Below are 19399 nucleotides of genomic sequence, written 5' to 3' on the forward strand. Positions count from 1 at the left end.
GTTATGCTTCAGAAGTTTGGAGACTGATGAGAATTAGGCTTGGGGTGGATTAATGATTGTGCATTGAGTCCCCTGTACAGAATTTTATTGTTGTTAACTGTTAACCATTTAATCAATAAATATGAGAGATGCCCTCTCAAAAAACAAACAAACAAAAAAAAACAGACACGTGGAGGCTAAAGAGCATGATCCTGAAGAAATGGGTCGAAGAAGAAATTTAAATGTAAATAAAAAATTACTTGGAGAATAAAGAAAATAGAAGCAACAATGCAAAATTAAACATACAACTTTTAGTTTTCATCCACTATAAGTAAAGTACTATTTTCCTCTAGCTTCTTTAGCACTTTCTTCCTTACTTTTGATGTTCCATGATTTGCAAACGGTATGCCAATGTTTGGGCTTTGTTTGTTTTCTGGCATTCAAACTGCGTGGTGAGCCGCCTAGGTCTTTATTTTCATTTCAGTGGTCTCTCTGTTCCCTTTTGTGTTTTCCTTGTGGTGTTCACATTTCTTTAGTGTTGTTACATCTTTTGGAGTGTCCTACAATCTTTGGATATTCTTTTTTTGTTATTCTCTTTTGATTTTGGTTTTGAGGCATGTGTTGATAAATCCTCTTGCTGCTTGATTATTTCCTCTAAAACGTAATTCTTGTGGACGCTCTTCTCAGGCATTCGTCACATCTATCATAGTGTACGTGTGTGTGTGTGTGTGTGTGTGTGTGTGTGTGTGTGTGTTTTCTTGGAATTTCTTTTCATTTCTTTCTTAGCATTTCCATCTCTCCACTCTGAGAGCCCCTCTGTTCTCCCATGTACCCACTTTATCCAAAGGAGACCTTGGCATAGGGTATTACAGCTGTCTAGGTTCCTGCCTGGTACTTCCAACACCCCTGTCATACAGTTCTGATGCTCACTCTGTCTTTTCAAGTTGTGTTTATTTGCCTTTCAGTGTTCCTTGTAACTTTTTTTTTGATAGCTGGAGAAGATGTGCCATGTAAAAGGAACTGCAATAGGTGGGCCTTTGGCAATGGGACAGTAAGGACCATGAGGAGGGGAAGTATTCTATAGTCCTACATATGGTCTGCATATCTTAATGAGCCTGTGCTTGTGGACTGTTCAAATATTTCTCAAGTTTTCCCTCCCCCTTATGTGTGAAAATACGTCTGGGGTGGGCAGTAGTTGGCATGTCCTTTCTCCCATGTAGAAGGCTGGAGCTAACTGGAATTTAGTTGTTTCTTTTTGCCTAAGGCATGCAGGCTCTACTAATAACCCAAACTACCAGGCTCCAGTCAACTACATTCTCCTGAGAGCAGGCTTTGTTAAAAACAGAGTGCTCAGGAGTATTTTTACAACGTTCCTTTTCATTTTTCCTAGAAGCATGAGGGGATTATTCTCAGGTATTTACTGTGAGACCCTGGTTGAGATGCTGAGAGCAAACATCACTAAATTATGGTCCCTTCTATTTCAGGAATTTCCCGGGGTTATTAGCTTCCAGATACCCACACTAAGATTCTAGCAATTACCCAATCATAGTCCAGGTTTTCCTACACTAGCAACAGATCCCACTGTAGTTTCTGCTCTAGACACTCTGCTTTGGTAAATTATGACTCCCTATATTCATCTGCATCTCTAGTATCATGATCCCTGGTCTGAATTGTGTCCTTTCTTTTATGAGTCCAAGTTATTGATATTTCAGTCTACTCAGATTTGTATTTGTCAGGATAAAGGGTGACTTCACATTTCCTTATTTGAGGAACCAGAAATCAGAAGCCTGAATATTTTGTTGTTTTTACAAAGAGACAAAAACCCAAAGTTGATGTGCAATGACCCAGTCTTTGAAAATGTAAAGGGGTTTCCTTGTCAAGATATTTTAAAACATTTCCTGTGAACATAAAATTAGAACCATGCATAGTGTATTCAGTCCACTGGCTTAAATTCATCTTGCAGTACAATTTACAAGTGCATTGAAAGAGGGGGTATTTGTCATTCATCATGGGGTCAGTGTTGTATTAGAAGGAATATGTACAAGAAATAAAAACATTTTAGTTCATATCTCCAAAATACTCAATGGAGCTGTATATGCAGCCATGAGGCTTCGGCGAGCAGCTCAGGGGCCTTGGGTGTGTGGCACTAAGGGTCAGGCTTTCTGGGTCTCAGGCCGCAGTCATTCACGGGGAGCCCAGGTGACTGCAGGGGTGGAGTCAGAGCCATGGCGGATGCATCGGGACTGCTTCTGCTCTTCAGTGGGAGACGTGCTGAGTGGGCCCCTCACAGCCCGGCAGACGCAGGCAATAGAGGTATCTTAGAGCGATCCTGGGTTTCCTGAGGATACTGTGGAGAGGGGTATGCATTTGATAATTCTCTGGGAGATGAAAACAGTAAGTGTGGCATAGGGCCGTGACATTCGGTGTATCCTAAAAGAAGAGGGAAGTGTAAGGAATCTATATATCAGTGAACTGATTTTGCATGATTTTTAAAATTTCTATGTTCAGACAAATTTATTGTTTTCATTATATAAGGTCCTTAAATGAATAATCGTATTTGCTTATTTTAGAAATGGTACTTCTCACATAGTCCTCACACATAATGGGCCATGTAGGAAGATAACCAAGGATTCACAAGATCCCTTTTTTCTGCAGAATGTCTAGAGAACCTTGAGCATTCTTTTTACCTGGCTTTTGTTTTGACATGTCTTTGAAAACAACAATTCTGATATCTGTATGATGACCTAAATAGTCATGTCTTGCCTGACTCTCAGGTACAGTCAGGGTATGTATGCACATTTTGCATTATATTAGTTTTTCCAAATTTAACTCTGGGGTGAGTCATTCAGGGAATCAGGGAATGTGCACAACTACTAAGGAAACAACATAAGAATAACAAACCAGGTTTTATTGCAAAAGCAATTAATTATTATGTGATCTAACAGGAATAAACTCACTGAGTTCTCAGAGGAGCCCATCAGATGGGCCTGGGATTGTTAATGATGCCCAGAAGGGCCGACGTGGTTGTCTTCACAAGAACCATTCTCAGGCACATACTGGAAATTACTTGTGGTTGTAGAGTTTCCAGACTTAACTGGCCTGCATTTCTGGAGATTATGCAAGCTTCTCACTTTTAAAAAAATAAAATACTTGCTGATTGTATTGGACTGCTTTTATTTATTTTAAGATACAAATTTACTTCACTTGAAAACTTCAGACAATTATTTTCCAAATCACATTTTAATTCAATTGGAAATTCTTGATAGAAAAGAGTAAATGCTTAGTCAGTATTTGGTCATTGATACTAAACAGTAAAATCTTTTTCTACAAATTTGAGATAATTTATGTGATATCAGGTAAATCTTCTGAAAGCTAATGAACTAATAATTTTAAAAAATATTGCTATTATAATGCATTTTTGTGATGAGAGAATGACCTATATTAAGAGATAAGAAAATCACACTCAATTTTTCTTCCAAAATCAAGCTTTTAATGAGCTAATACTCAGGAAATCACTAAATATTCACTTGATTTTAGTACAAAGATGGCTAAATTCATATGATTGCTCATGGAATGTTGATCTTGTGCTTAAAAAATTATTTGAAGTTCTATACATAATTCATCAATCACTGTCATGACTTGGATAATCCAGGACTTCCTACCTGCCCATTCTAGCATCTTCCTTCTTACCAGTATTTAGGCAATTAAGATTATATAAGAATTCTTTCCTGGACTGTGAAGGCCATTCATCCTAAGTGTGCAGCACAACTGGAAGTAATGGTGGGAGCTAAGTAGGCTGGTGACTAAGCAGGCGTGTCTATTAACAATATTGGTGCAGAGAGGTTGATCCCAAACCAACTCCCAAAGCGGGTTCAGTAGGATTATGAAAGTCATATGAGAATAAAATGTTCATAAGAAGTATTACCTTATAAAGTGGTAACAGTTGCCATTTGGAATGTACAGTTTGAGTTCAGTTTGAGGGACGATTTGGGAATGTCTCAGATTAATTAAACTGGACTAATAATGTGTATAAATACATTAATACTCCCATAAAGGGCATTTAATTTGTCTATAGTACATTTTGTGTCTCTCTGATCATATTTATATATCCTGAGGAAGTCCTGTGATAAACTGCTTCCTCAGAATACACTGTGATAATCCCAGTACCTTTCTAATGAAAGATATATACTTGTTGAATTTTCTATATATTGGTGCAAGATTTACACATTCCTTGCAGAGCTCTCTGCATGATCTCTAAATTGATCACTTCCCCAGAAAGTGGAAAATAGAAGGATAAACAGGCATCAGTTAAAATATAAGTATCGCTTTTTGCTTTGTTTTAAACCCAGGGATGTTATGTCATTTACTGTTTCACTATAATATTTTTTTCATTTTTAGATGTATATTAAGTACACCAGAAAATGTTATACTGATTGATAAAATCAAGCTAGGAAGTTTCCATATTCATGTCCACATATTGGTAAATTCTAATTGATGACAAATAAGGGAAAACTATATACACATCAGGTTTCTTTTTTTTAATTACTAAAGAAAACAAAAAAGGGTGTAGGGTGCATATAATTATTTTGTATAATCTCAACTTTTTAATCCAATTAAAATTAATAGGTTAACTTTAATCCTTGTCTTCAATCATGAAATAAATTTTCCTTAATGGCTACATAGTGTGAACATGATCTACTTCTAATGCTGCAAGAGTGATAAGAACATTGTCTAAATTTTCACAGAGCAGAATCTCTGAGTCACTCTCCTCCAGGCCCCAACCACCTCCTTGTTTCTCAAGCTGTATATGATGGGGTTGAGCTTTGGGGTCAGGACAGTGCAGATCACAGCCAGTACTTTACCCTCTGTTGCAGTTCGGAGGGAGCACAGGTAAGTGTCAGCAAGGTTGCATAGTAGGAGGTCCCCATGGCAAGGTGGGTGCTGCAGGAAGAATAGGCCTTCCTCCTCCCTTCAGGTGAGAGCATGCGGTAGGCAACCAGGAGGGCACGGCCATGGGAATGTGCAAGCCAATGAGAGGGAACACAATCCAGAGAGTGGTGCTCAGGGACGCTGTGTACTCATATCCCACGTGTCTATGCAGGCCAGAGTCAGCGTGGCTGGGACATCACAGAAGAAATGGTTGGTGGCCCTGAATGGGCAGCAAAGTATATGGAGGACATGTATGGTGTGGACACAGGACTTAATGGAGCCCATTATCCAAGCTCCTGTTATCAGCAGCACACATGCTCTGTTGCTCATAAGGGTGGGATAGTGGAGATGAAAGCAAATGGCTACATAACGATCATAGGTCATAGATGCCAGTAGTAATCCTGCAGCTGCTAAAGGCAGGAACAAGGAGCAATGATCCCCACAGCCTACTGAGATAACATGTTTCCAGAGAGATAACTGGAAGCCACCTTGGGGACGATGGTGGAGATGCGGCTCAGGCCCATCAGGAAGAGCTGGCTCAGCAGGAAGCACACGGGAGTACAGATGTGGGCATCCAGGAGGGTCGGGAGGACTCTGGCCTGGCCTCCCAGCAGAGCCACCGGGAGAATGAGAGGAGTGAGAGTGAAGAGGAGCAGCCGGCTGGAGATGGTGGGAACAACCCCAACAAGAGGAATTCAGTTGATGTTTGGTTATTATTTTCCATGGGCTATTCACTTAGATTTTCCTAAAGACTGGTACATAATAAGGTAAACATAGAGCAATAAGCTATTTTACTACATTGTTTTAGACTCATTTAGATTTGTCCATGACATAGTAAAGCTTTTAAAGAAAGAACAAACTTACCTAATTTGAAAAAAATAAGTATAGTTTTGGTCTGATAAAATCTTCATGAAGCAAACATTTGTGATAAAAAATTTTATAGAATTGCTGTGAATTTGAGAGAATTATGTATTTCTCTAAGCAATTTGATAAGTTACGCATATTTTACTTCCTTACGTAGATTCAGGTAACATCAAAGTCAGAACTTATACTTCAAGTATATGCTTAGAAAATCAATAACAAAGCATAAAATTAGACCCATATTTCAGTATATTTTGGTAACTATCTGATGATGTTGCAGATCTATATTCTCTTTTAAATTTCCCTTCCACAATAATCCCAAATCAGGTTTCTCAGGTGCTGTCTTATTATTTGCTTCTTTTTTCCCCAGAAATCTACAATGAATCTTAATTGCCAATACCATTTACACAAAGTGTTTCTATTCTGCCTCATGACTTGTTTTCTGAATTCTACTGCTTAAGCATGTCCTGTATGTGACAATGTGTAATGCAATTTCATCGTAGTTTTCATTGCTCTGCTCAAGTCCTTGGGAAAGAAGATGAGTAGTTTTTACATCTGTTCCTCAATAATTATATCACACGGTGCACTGCCGTATGACACACTTACACTCCCATAACTTTTCTTTATTTTCTTTTATTTAAAACTATTTCCCCTTCTAGATAAGTGTACGTTTTCAGCACACATATATCCAATCTCTGCCATGAAACTAAAGTAACATGATAATAAAGAAAAAACAATAATAAATTTAACAAAAGTGGGGCTGTGTAAAATATGGTGGAGTAAGAAACAAGGCAGAACCAAATCTCCATGTAAACACCAAGGAAGCAACTACATTTACAAGTAACCTGGAAATTATGAAGAGTGCATGACAGACCTTCTACACCTGGTGAGGAAGACCATTGAGAAGGTTCAAGAGACATAGTTGATCTACTAATACAAAGGAAGAAGCCTAGACAAAATGAGGAGGCAGATGAATATATTCCAAGCAAAAGTACAAGCTAAGACACCAGAAAGAGGTCTAAATGGAACAGAGATCATCAATCTTCTTGATAAAGATTTCAAAGTAACAGTTATAAAGATGCTCAGTGAGCCCAGGTAAAGAACTGATGATCTCAGTGAGAACTTTAACAGAGATATAGAACATGTGATAAAGAGACAGAGCTGAAGAATATAGGATTTGAAATGAAAAATACAATGGAGGGAATGAATAGTTGACTGCTGGAAGTAAAGAATCAACGAGGTGGAAAATAGGAATAGGAAAACAAACAAATGGAGGAACAGAAAGAAAAATGAATTTGTAAAAATGGAAAATGCTACGAGAGCTGTGTGACAACACCAAGTGAAACACTATTCACATAATAAGGGTTCCAGAAGGCGAAGAGAGAGAAAAAGGAGTTGATAGTCTCTTTGAAGAAATAATACTTGAAAATTCCCACAATTTGTGGAAGAGAAAAGACATTCTGAAATAGCACAGAGTCTCTAAGATGATAAACCCCAGGAAGAGAGCACCAATACTTATAGTAATTAAAATGGCAAAGATTAAAGATAAGGAGAGAATCTTAAAAGCAGCAAGTGAGAGGCAGACAGTTACCCATAAGGGATACTTCAAGAGGCTATCAGCAGCTATCTATCTCCTCAGAAACTTTACAGCCCAGAAGGGAATAGCATGAGATATTTAGTGCACTGAAAAGGAAGAACCAACAATAAAGAATCCTCTACATACATGAGTATCATTCAGTGTTGAAGGAGAGAATACTTGATTGACACTTAAAATGAAGGTTAAAAAAATTCACCATCATTAGGCTGGCCTTGCAGGAAATGGTAAAAGGCCTTCTATAGTTGAAAATATTCTTAAGCCTAAGTATATTCAGTCAATTAAAATAAACCTACAGTAAAGTTGGTAGACAATTATTGAGTAAGCAAATGTGGAGTTAAAGAAAACAAAAGTAGTAAAATAATTTGTATGCTAAATTAGTCAAGGGATACCAAAAGATGTAGATTGTGATATTTTATGCATGAAGTGTGGGGAAGGAAGAAAAATAAAAAAGTAGTAGTCTTTATTATGTTCAAAACTGAGCAATTTTCAATTTAATATACACTGTTATATTTTTAGAAAATTAGGAAATGTTGGTAACCACATATCTAAAGTCTATAATAGATATATAAGAAATTTAAAAAAATACACTAAAAGCATAACACTAAATAAAACCATGAAATAACAAGTGATGAATAAAGGAGAGGAAGAAAGGAACAGAGAGGAACTGCACAAAAAATTAATAAAATGGCAAAAGTACATACATGTCAATAACTACTTTGAATATAAATGGACTGGAGGCAACATTCAAAAGACATATGATGGGTAGGGTGGCAGGATGCATAAACAAGAAATATCTATGTGCTGCTTACAAGAGACTTACTTCAGACCTAGAGACATGTGTAGACAGAAAATGAGGCATGGAAAATGAAGTTTCATGTAAATAAAAGTAGAAGAAAGAAGAAGCAGTACTTACGCCAGACAAAATAGATTTCAAAACAAAGAAAGTAACAAGAAATAAAGAAGAATATTACACAATGATGAAGGGGTCAGCCCAACAAGAGGATGTAACCATTGTGAATAACTATGCACCCAACATATGGGCACCTAAATATATAAAATCAATACTAACAGACTAGAAGCCTGAATTAGACAGCAACACAGTCATATTAAGAGACTTGTACACCCACTGATATCAATGGATAGATCATCCAGACAGAAAATAAATAAGGAAAAAATGGCATTGAAAACACATTAGACAAGATGGACTTAACAAATGTTCCACACTGAAGCAGCAGGATAAAAATTTTTCTCAAGTACACATGGAACTTTCTCCAGAATAGTCACATATTAGGATACCTAAAGAGACTCAATCAATTAAAAAGATTGAAATTGTATAAAGCATCTTTTCAGATCACAATGGTTGGAAAGAAAAATCAGGGAAATAATTACACTTACAATTGCATTAACAAGAATAAGTTACCTAGGAATAAACCTAACCAAGAACGTGTAGAAACTGTATTCTGAAAACTGCAATAATAAAAAGTTTGAAGAAAATAAAAATAAATGGAAATACATCTCAGCTCATGGATAAGAATTAATATTATCAAAATGGTCATACTACCCAAAGCAATTTACAGATTCAGTGAAAATCTTATGAAAACATCAGTGGCATTTTACAATGAGCTAGAGCAAATAATCCTAAAGTTCATATGAAACCACAGAAGACCCCAAATAGCCAATGCCACCTTGAGAAAGAGGAATAAAGCTTGGGGTATTATGCTCCCTCACTTCAAGCTATACTACAAAACTACATTAATCAAAACAGGATGGTACTGGCAGAACAGACCCATTGATCAGTGGAACAGAATAGACCCCAGTTATAAACCCACTCATATATTGTCAATTAATATATGACAAAGGAGCCATGAATATACAATGGGGAGAAGACAGTCTCTTCAATAAATTATGTTGGGAAAACTGGACAGTTACATTCAGAGAATGAAACTGGATTACTCAAACCTCATACACAAGAGTAAACTTGAAATGGATTGAAATAAGACATGAAACCATAAAACTCTTAGAAGGAAACATTGGCAAAAAATCTCTTGAATATAATAAGCATGAGCAATTTATTTCTGGATATTTTTCTCCAGGCAAAGAAATAAAAATGAGCAAATGGTCTACATCAAGCTAAAATCTATAGAGCAAAGGAAACCATCAGTAAAACAAAAAGGCAACTTATAGTCTTGGAGTATATATTCATAATTTATTTATGAGATAAGGGGTTAACATCTAAAATATATAAATAACTCATATGACTAAGCACAAAAGAAACAAATAATCCTATTGAACAAAGTACAGAAGACCTAAACAAATATTTTCCCAAAGAAGAAATTAAGGTGGTCAACAGGTACCTTATAAGTTCCTCCACATGGCTAAACATCAGGGAAATGCAAATCAAAACCATAATATCATCTCACACCAGTCATACCGGCCACTATTCAAAAGACAGGAAACAAAAGTGTTGGCAAGGATGTGGAGAAACAGGAACCTTCCTACACTATTGGTGAGTATGTAAACTGGTACAGCTACGATGGAAAGCAGTATGGAGGGTCCTTAGAAAACTAAAGATAGAAATATTATATGACCCAGTAACTCTACTGCTACAAAAATTACCCAAAGAAAATTAAATTTCTGATTTGAAATGATGCATTCCTATGTTTATTAACTCATTATTTACAATAGTCAAGATATTGAAGCAAACAAAGTGTCCATCAATAGATTAATGGCTAAAGAATATGTGGCATATATACACAGTGGAATATTATTCAGACATAAAAAAAGGAAATCCTGCTATTTTGACAACATGAATGGACTTAAAGGGTATTATGTCAAGCGTTATAAGCCAGGCAGGGAAAGATAAACACCATATGATTTCACTTTTTGGGGAATCTAAAAACAAGACAAAACATAATGAATAAAAAAGCAGTAGACTTGTAGACACTGAGAAGTACCTGGTCGTTACAATGGGGGGTGGGAAGTTAGGGTGAGTGGGTGGTGTTGGTGAATGGGATAAAGTGGCACAAAATCTCAATCATAATATATGTTGGACACAGAGATGGAAGTGAAACATTGAGAATACAGTTAATATTTCAGTAACATCGTTTAATGTTGACAATAACTGCATTAGTTGGGTGTGAGGATTTAATAATATGTGTAACTGTTGAATCACTGTGTTGTGTGCATGAAACCAATGTATAAGTGTATATCAACTGTAGTTCATTAAAAATTTAAGAGAGTGGGAATAGAGCAGAGGTGGGAATCCATCAGGGTTAAAAGAGTTCTGAGAACTTTTTAAAAGGGTCTGAGTCTTTTGGAAAATGAATTTTAAGGCTGTCACTTAAGTGGAAAAATGGGGAAATGTCATCCTGAGAGTCTGCTAAGAGGGAATGAGCATGTAGGTCCTCCTGCAGAGGGAGTGCCATCGGTGAGTAAGATGACATCATTGCAGGATATCAGTTTTTAATTCTTCCCTAGGACCAAAGGCAATCAGACTTTTGAGCATGTCTCCATGAAAGACAATGGTACAGACACACAGACACACAAATGAATACTTATTTATACGAAACCTTTGTATCTTCAGAGAAATATGAATTGCTAAATCCACAGGACAAATATCATGTGTTATATAAAATGAAGTGTCCTATAAAAATAAATAACTACTAAAAAAATGAAGAAGATAATATACTGAATTCAATGAAAGTTCTGAGAGATGTGTTGTAGAAAATTTACCAGGAAGAAATGATAGCAATGAGAAATAAAAGTTTGATATTTAGATAAGAGAATTAGAGGATTCACATAAGATGGTCCAATACCAACTTATGAGCATATTTCTAAAAATGCATATGTCATTGTATTCATGGAGTGAATCTTACCAAAGAAAACATTGTCTCAGACCAGTTATACATGAGCCACATGATTCAAATATGACTTAAAAAACACCAAAAAATAAAGAGAAATAATTTCTGAAATGATAATTTCTTGCAAAATCTAAATATTGTCTTCAAATTATTTATTGGTAATTCTCAACATAAAATAAAAAGATAATATCCTAAAAATATCTTCAGAGAAATTATAGTAATATAATTGGAAGAAATATATGCCATAATGGCCAAGGGGATAGTGTCAGGTTTTGCTTTAATGATATCTTTTTTCCAAGCAAACAGTAAATTCTAAAAAATGGAACAATACCATCAACCCAGGGCCACAGATATAAAGTGGGCTGTATTTTTATTGAGAGGATGGCAGGAGGGGAAATTGTCATGGGGTAATGTACACTCACCACCCACAGTGGGCTGAGTCACAAATAATTGCTAAATATTTGTGATTTAGGAATGAAGCATTAGAAGAAGACAAGAGTTAAATATTTGAGAAAATTGTAAAAAATTGGGGGAATTTGTCTTGGGGCTCTCAGGAATGAGTTTAACTCAAACAATGGTGTAAACATAGTTTTACACTGTGTATGGTTAAAGCCATGTCCATGCACGATTTTAATATTAAAATGACAGAATTATTTCACAGTAAATAATCTGCATATACTCATCTTACTTTATGTGGGATGCTCCAAATAAATTCCAGGAAATTTAAGGAGTTGCCTGGGCAATCTGAAACAACTGATTTTCAATAATTTTGTGGCTTCTGATAAGTTTCAGAGAACTGTTCATTTTTTTCATGACATGACACTTGGATTCAATATGAGACATACAGGTTAGCTTGATATTGTAGGATTTATCATCAGTTTCAATTGTTAAGTAGATTGAAAATGTAATATTTGTAATTACCAGTGCCAATAACATTGCACATTATCCCAGTACTGTTTATATAGGGTTGCCTATGACAAAGATTCCATGAGTTAGCTAATCCTACCTCTCTTTACTTATGAAGAAAAGACAACACAAAGCAGAAATAAAGAATGAAAAGTAAGATTTTGTTATGCCCAAATCGTGGCGAGTCCCAAGAACCACCGGAGGACTCAGATAGCATGTAAAAACAGAGAGCTTTTATTAAAGCAGAACAAGCTCGAGCTTGGGCACCCACCCAGCCCGACGCAGCGGGACTTAGTTTGGGAGCTCCTGTGAATGTTTTAGCAGGATTTTTATACACACAGGAGAGACAGTTAGGGAGTTTCCTTCCAGGCAGAACTGGCATAGGTTGACTTTTAACTAGGGCTAACTTGTTTCAAGCTGATTGGGTTGTTAGAGGGTTGCTATGATTAGTTCCCTTTTTTTCTGTTTGTGTAATGCCTTTCAAGAGAGGGTTTTTCTTAGTAACTGACTTGTGACACTGACTTGTGACACTGATTTGTGACACTGACTTGTGACATTGACTTGGGGTTAGTTTTAGCCCCTTGAGATGGAGTTACTTTGGTCAAGTTTCGCTTGGTTCTCTCAATCCGTCTTTTGATGCCATGTCACATGACAGCCAATACAGCATCATTTTGATTAGCTTTGTTCCTTTCTTCTTATGTACTAACAATTTGTCATGTGACATCATTTGAAGAAGTATTTTGTGTGAAAGGGAAGAAACCTCAGCCATTGAATATCTATTTCAAGGTTTAAAGTAAACAGAACGTTTTATCTTTATGTAAAAATAAATAGTTTTCCCTTTTATTTTTTTTATGCAAAGATATAAAAATAAGTAATCTATTTATTGATTATTTGCAAAAGGTTTTCACCTGTCTTGATTTTTCTTTAAATTCCACTAAAACTTTGTGTCTTGGACATGAACATTAATGGAAACATATGCAGCAGAAAAAAGAAAATCAGATGATTACTTGATGAGTTGGAGAAACAAACCTTGAACTTTAGGAGCCCATTCATGGGAGAGAAGATAAGCTTATAACCCTTTATTTGCCATCTGCACTGGAAGCTGTGCATGTGTGGAACCTGACATGTGTCAAAATTTGTGCCAGGATTAACTTTATTTAAAATCCTGACCACTAGATCTCGTGGTTGATTTAACGATCACCATTGTCTAGATGATAAACCGAAATTGGCAGCAGAGTTAAGCAACTTTCCCTGCTCCCTCTGCTAATAATTTAGATGCTACATGATGCATATAGAAATTTACATATTAAAACTATCTTTACGTAAATATCCCACCTTTGCTCTTAAATTGTTTGAGGTAACAATTCTGAAATCAAATGGTTATATTTGACTACCAAATTTAAAATAAAACAAAAAATTAAAGCTGTTAAGATATATATTCAGGGAGGCAGAGATAACATGGCGGCGTGAGTAGGACAGTGGGAATCTCCTCCCAAAAACATATATACTTTTGAAAATACAACAAACACAACTAGCCCTAAAAGAGAGACCAGAAGACGCAGGACAGTGGCCAGACTGCAGCTACACCAGCGAGAACCCAGCGATAGGTGAAAGGGGTAAGATACAAGCCCCGGCCCGGCAGGACCCGAGCGCCCCTCCCACCAGCTCCTGGCGGGAGAACAATAGGCAGAGCATGAGGGAGACGGAGCCCAGGACTGCCGAACACCCAGCCCCAGCCATCCGGGCGAGAGTGCAGACACAGTACATGCCCAGGGGGTCCTGGATACTGGGGGAACAGGGAGTAAGACCTCTGAGCGGGTGCTGAAGCTGATGCCCCTGTGACAAAGAAAAGCGGGGGCTTTTTGAAAGTCTTAAAGGGACAGGGACTTAACAGCTTGACGGAAACAACCCAGGTCACAGTACAGCAGCTGGAAATTACAGGGAAAACCGGGTGCACTAACCCCCTGGGCAACAGCTCTGAGACCCCTCACGGAGGCAAACAGCCAAGCAGCCCCCCCATCCATTACCCCACCGGGCGCTGCGAAAGCAGAGAAGCAGCCTGAGAAAAATTCCGCCCACAGAAAGGGAAATTTCTCCCTTCCGGCCAGGCAAGACACAAAGACCCACTCTACACGCAATTACCCAACACAAACCACTAGGGGTCGCAGTTGCCCCAGTAAAGAAAGGCCAGTAGCAAGTGAAAATTTTGGCCCTCCCAGCTGACAGTCAATAGCACCTGTCAACATGAAAAGGCAAAAAAATATGATCCAGACAAGACTAACCCAGACACCTTCAGCACCTGCTACATCTTCCCATGAGAAGGAATCTGGGGAGATAGATTTAGCCAGTCTACCTGAAAAAGAATTCAAAACAAAAGTCATAACCATGCTGATGGACTTGCAGAGAAATATGCAAGAACTAAGGAAGGAGAATTCAGAAATAAAACAAGCTCTGGAAGGACTTCAAAACAGAATGGACGAGATGCAAGAGACCATTAATGGACTAGAAAACAGAGAACAGGAACGTAGAGAAGCTGATGCAGAGAGAGATAAAAGGATCTACAGGAATGAAAGAATTTTAAGAGAGCTGAGTGATCAATCTAAAAGGAATAATATAAGAATCATAGGCATTCCAGATGAAGTAGAGAGAGAAAAGGGGATAGAAAATGTCTTTGAAGAAATAATTGATGAAAATTTCCCCAAAGTAGGGGAAGAAATGGCCTCTCAGACCACAGAGGTACACAGAACTCCCATGACAAGGGATCCAAGGAGGGCAACACCAAGACACATAATAATTAAAATGGCAAAGATCAAAGACAAGGACAAAGTATTACAAGCAGCCAGAGAGAAAAAAAAGGTTACCTACAAAGGAAAACCCATCAGGGTATCATCAGACTTCTCAACAGAAACCCTACAGGCCAGAAGAGAATGGCATGATATACTTAATGCAATGAAACAGAAGGGCCTAGAACCAAGACTACTGTATCCAGCACGAATATCATTTAAATATGAAGGAGGGATTAAACAATTCCCAGACAAGCAAAAGTTGAGGGAATTTGCCTCCCACAAACCACCTCTACAGGGCATCCTACAGGGACTGCTCTAGATGGGAGCACGCCTAAAAAGAGCACACAACAAAACACCCAACATATGAAGAAGGGAGGAGGAGGAATAAGAAGGGAGAGAAATAAAGAATCATCAGATTGTGTTTATAATAGCTCAAAAAGCGACTTACGTTAGACAGTAAGACAGTAAAGAAGCTAACCCTAAACCTTTGGTAACCACAAACTTAAAGCCTGCAATGGCAATAAATTCATACCTTTCAATTATCACCCTAAATGTAAATGGACTGAATGCACCAATCAAAAGACACAGAGTAATAGAATGGATAAAAAAGCAAGATCCATCCATATGCTGCTTACAAGAGACTCACCTCAAACCCAAAGACGCGCACAGACTTAAAGTCAAGGGATGGAAAAAGATATTTCAAGCAAACAACAGAGAGAAGAAAGCAGGTGTTGCAATTCTGGTATCAGACAAAACAGACTTCAAAATAAAGAAAGTAACAAAAGACAAAGAAGTACATTACATAATGATAAAGGGCTCAGTCCATCAAGAGGATATAACCATTATAAATATATATGCACCCAATACAGGAGCAAAAACATACCTGAAACAAATATTAACAGAACTAAAGGAGGAAATAGAATGCAATGCATTCATTCTAGGAGACTTCAACACACCACTCACTCCAAAGGACAGATCCACCAGACAGAAAATAAGTAAGGACACAGAGGCACTGAACAACACACTAGAACAGATGGACCTAATAGACATCTACAGAACTCTACATCCAAAAGCAACAGGATACACGTTCTTCTCAAGTGCACAAGGAACATTCTCCAGAATAGACCACATACTAGGACACAAAAAGAGCCTCAGTAAATTTCAAAAGATTGAAATCCTACCAACCAACTTTTCAGACCACAAAGGCATTAAACTAGAAATAAACTCTTCAAAGAAAGCAAAAAGGCTCACAAACACATGGAGGCTAAACAACACGCTCCTAAATAATCAATGGATCAATGACCAAATCAAAATGGAGATCCAGCAATATATGGAAACAAATGACAACAACAACACTAAGCCCCAACTTCTGTGGGACGCAGCAAAAGCAGTCTTAAGAGGAAAGTATATAGCACTCCAAGCATATTTAAAAAAGGAAGAGCAATCCCAAATGAACGGTCTAATGTCACAACTTTCAAAATTGGAAAAAGAAGAACAAATGAGGCCTAAGGTCAGCAGAAGAAGGGACATAATAAAGATCAGAGAAGAAATAAATAAAATTGAGAAGAATAAAACAATAGCAAAAATCAATGAAACCAAGAGCTGGTTCTTCGAGAAAATAAACAAAATAGATAAGCCTCTAGCCAGACTTATTAAGAGGAAAAGACAGTCAACACAAATCAACAGTATCAGAAATGAGAAAGGAAAAATCACAACAGATCCCGCAGAAATACAAAGAATTATTAGAGACTACTATGAAAACCTATATGCTAACAAGCTGGGAAACCGAGGAGAAATGGACAACTTCCTAGAAAAATACAACCTTCCAAGACTGACCCAAAAAGAAACAGAAAATCTAAACAGACCAATTACCAGCAACGAAATTTAAGCGGTAATCAAAAAACTACCAAAGAACCAAACCCCCGGGACAGATGGATTTACCTCGGAATTTTATCAGACATACAGGGAAGACATAATACCCATTCTCCTTAAATTTTCCAAGAAATAGAAGAGGAGGGGATACTCCCAAACTCATTCTATGAAGCTAACATCACCCTAATACCAAAACCAGGCAAAGACACCACCAAAAAAGAAAACTACAGACCAATATCCCTGATGAACGTAGACGCAAAAATACTCAACAAAATTTTAGCAAACCGAATTCAAAAATACATCAAAACCATCGTAAACCACGACCAAGTGGGATTCATCCCAGGGATGCAAGGATGGCACAACATTCGAAAGTCCATCAATGTCATCCACCACATCAACAAAAAGAAAGACAAAAAACACATGATCATCTCCATAGATGCTGAAAAAGCATTTGACAAAGTTCAACATCCATTCATGATAAAAACTCTCAGCAAAATGGGAATAGAGGGCAAGTACCTCAACATAATAAAGGCCATCTATGAAAAAGCCACAGCCAACATTATATTGAATAGCGAGAAGCTGAAAGCATTTCCGCTGAGATCGGGAACTAGACAGGGATGCCCACTGTCCCAACTGTTATTTAACATTGTACTAGAGGTCCTAGCCATGGCAATCAGACAAAACAAAAAAATACAAGGAATCCAGATTGGCAAAGAAGAAGTCAAACTCTCACTATTTGCAGATGACATGATACTGTACATAAAAAACCCTAAAGACTCCACCCCAGAACTACTAGAACTGATATCGGAATACAGCAAAGTTGCAGGATACAAAATCAACACACAGAAATCTGTGGCTTTCCTATATACCAACAATGAACCAACAGAAAGAGAAATCAGGAAAACAACTCCATTCACAATTGCATCCAAAAAAATAAAAAACCTGGGAATAAACCTAACCAAAGAAGTGAAAGACTTATATTCTTAAAACTAAAAGTCACTCTTAAAAGAAATTAAAGGGGACACTAACCGATGGAAACGCATCCCATGCTCATGGCTAGGAAGAATTAATATCGTCAAAATGGCCATCCTGCCCAAAGCAATATACAGATTTGATGCTATCCCTATGAAACTACCAGCAACATTCTTTAATGAACTGGAAAAAAGAATTCAAAAATTCATATGGAACCACCAAAGACCCCAAATAGCTAAAGCAATCCTGAGAAAGAAGAATAAAGTAGGGGGGATCTCACTCCCCAACTTCAAGCTCTATTATAAAGCCATAGTAATCAAGACAATTTGGTACTGGCACAAGAACAGAGCCACAGACCAATGGAACAGACTAGACAATCCAGACATTAACTCAGACATATATGGTCAATTAATATTTGATAAAGGAGCCATGGACATACAATGGCGAAATGACAGTCTCTTCAACAGATGGTGCTGGCAAAACTGGACCGCTACATGTAGGAGAATGAAACTGGACCATCGTCTAACCCCATATACAAAAGTAAACTCAAAATGGATCAAAGACCTGAATGTAAGTCATGAAACCATTAAACTCTTGGAAGAAAACATAGGCACAAACCTCTTAGACATAAACATGAGTGACCTCTTCTTGAACATATCTCCCCGGGCAAGGAAAACAACAGCAAAAATGAACAAGTGGGACTATATTAAGCTGAAAAGCTTCTGTACAGCAAAAGACACCATCAATAGAACAAAAAGAACCCTACAGTATGGGAGAATATCTTTGAAAATGACACATCCGATAAAGGCTTGACGTCCAGAATATATAAAGAGCTCACACGCCTCAACAAACAAAAAACAAATAACCCAATTAAAAAATGGGCAAAGGAACTGAACAGACGGTTCTCCAAAAAAGAAATACAGATGGCCAACAGACACATGAAAAGATGCTCCACATCGCTAATTATCAGAGATATGAAAATTAAAACTACAATGAGGTATCACCTCACACCAGTAAGGATGGCTGCCATCCAAAAGACAAACAACAACAAATGTTGGCGAGGCTGTGAAGAAAGGGGAACCCTCCTACACTGCTGGTGGGAATGTAAACTTGTTCAACCATTGTGGAAAGCAGTATGGAGGTACATCAAAATGCTCAAAACAGACTTACCATTTGACCCAGGAATTGCACTCCAAGGAATTTACCCTAAGAATGCAGCAATCAAGTATGAGAAAGATCAGTGCACCCCTATGTTTATCGCAGCACTATTTACAATAGCCAAGAATTGGAAGCAACCTAAATGTCCATCGATAGATGAATGGATAAAGAAGATGTGGTACATATACACAATGGAATACTACTCAGTCATAAGAAAAGGGCAAATCCAACCATTTGCAGAAACATGGGTGGAGATGGAGGGTATTTTGCTCAGTGAAACAAGCCAAGCAGAGAAAGAGAAATACCAAATGATCTCACTCATCTGTGGAATATAAGAACAAAGGAAAAACTGAAGGAACAAAACAGCAGCAGAATCACAGAACTCAAGAATGTACTAACAGGTACCAAAGGGAAAGGGACTGGGGAGGATGGGTGGGTAGGGAGGGATAAGGGGGGGAGAAGTAGGGGGGTATTAAGAC

At 37.6% G+C, this 19399-nt stretch overlaps 1 pseudogene; it reads right to left on the reverse strand.

Annotated features, from left to right (window-relative positions):
- Positions 1 to 4710: 4710 nt before the first annotated feature.
- LOC118931242 (olfactory receptor 2L3-like) lies at positions 4711 to 5632 on the reverse strand (annotated as a pseudogene).
- Positions 5633 to 19399: the final 13767 nt, after the last annotated feature.

This window comes from Manis pentadactyla, chromosome 13 (genome assembly GCF_030020395.1).
Source record: "Manis pentadactyla isolate mManPen7 chromosome 13, mManPen7.hap1, whole genome shotgun sequence".
Lineage (NCBI taxonomy): Eukaryota > Metazoa > Chordata > Mammalia > Pholidota > Manidae > Manis > Manis pentadactyla.